The sequence below is a fragment of the Phoca vitulina genome, unplaced genomic scaffold (assembly GCF_004348235.1).
Source record: "Phoca vitulina isolate PV1807 unplaced genomic scaffold, GSC_HSeal_1.0 scaffold4, whole genome shotgun sequence".
NCBI classification, from domain to species: Eukaryota; Metazoa; Chordata; class Mammalia; order Carnivora; family Phocidae; genus Phoca; species Phoca vitulina.
The window spans coordinates 20,473,055-20,474,653 of NW_022589707.1; positions in this window are offsets into that span (position 1 = coordinate 20,473,055).

Here is a 1,599-nt window from a genome sequence, read left to right on the forward strand (position 1 = left end):
AACAATATATAAATAAACAAAAGCAAAACATATCAGAAAAAACTCTATGGAGAGAAATAGAGCAGGGTAAGAGAGAAGAAAGAAGACTGTGGGGTAATATTTCATGTAGGTAAGATCTCTGTAATAAGGTGACGTTTGAGCACACACCTGGCTTGATGCATGCAGATTATAATATACATTTAGTGTGACTATCAAACAATTAGATACTCCTGGAGTCACAGATTCTCAGCATTCAAAGGGACTTTGAAGTACATTAATCTTCTATCACTTCTGTAAGTGGTCATCTAGGGTTTGCTTGAATACTTCCAGTGAAAATTATACATTAGCAAAAATCCATTTCATTATTTGGATAGCTCAAATCATTAAAAAAATTTTTTCTATTGTGTTGAAACTGATCTCCTGAAAATCACCCCATATAGTTTAATTTTCTCATTGGAACAACCCAGAATAAATGTAGTCTTACGTGACTTTCTTCTCTCAAATCTTGGATGGCTGATGAACGACTTTGGAAATGAATCTGGAAGAGTTTTGCTCTGTGACAGCATCACTGAAAAAAAAAATTATGACCTTTCAAGGACAGTACCTTCAGAACAATGGTCCTTAGATATCCTAGTATATATGTTACAAATTACTCTGATTACCATAACAATTATAATTCATGGATGATCTTAGTTCACTGGATCCCCTCTAAGTATTCTCCACAAACATTAAATCCATTGGATGAAATTCTGCTGAGCAATTAAACATGACTACCTGAGCCTGGCCAGACTTAAATATAATGAATAATTTAGATTTCTTTGCAACTTTGTCTACCTTGAGAAAAAAAACCCTTTTTCCTTGAGGAAAAAAATCCAATCAAATGTCTTCCAGGCATCGGCATTTTCTATTTCAGGAGTTTTTTTTACTTGATTACATTGTTTTGGGGGTTGAATTGTTTTTAGAGTCAATAATATACAAGCCTTTTGATGATTAGCATCTTTTGTTTAAAAAATATCTATCTTGGGGAGAATTATTTTCATGGTTCTTGATTCACAATCAGACACACACGATTTCACATTATATCAGCGATTTCCTTTTTAGTAAAAACAGAGTTGGCCCTTTGAATCTTTTTTCTCTTTTGGTATCCTCTTGAAAATGCTATCATCTGTTTATTCAACACACATTTACCAAGCGCTGGCTGTGTGGACAGGTACTGTGCTGGAAGCTAGGATTACAAACAGAAAAATAGAAATTGATCTGGTCCCTGCCCTCAGGAGCTCACACTTCTGGGAGAGAGGCAGACAGCTGACAGTAACACAGTGCAGGGACAGCTCAGCCAAGGTGCCAGCAAAAGGAGAGACGTGGAGTAGAGGAAGAAGCAAAGCAGCCCACGTGGGGGGAGTTGGAGAAGGCACAGAAGCTGATAAAAAGCTTTCCAGGCAGAGATAGCAGCCTCTGAGCAAACACATAGGAGTATGAAAGCAAAAATAAAAACAAAACCTGGGGCATTCTTCCGCATCGGGGTGGGGATGGGCAGAAACTGACCCTGGCTCATGGACTATTTCCAATAGAATGCCTTGGTATCTTGCCCCCCGACCTTCTTTTTTTTTTTTTTTTTTT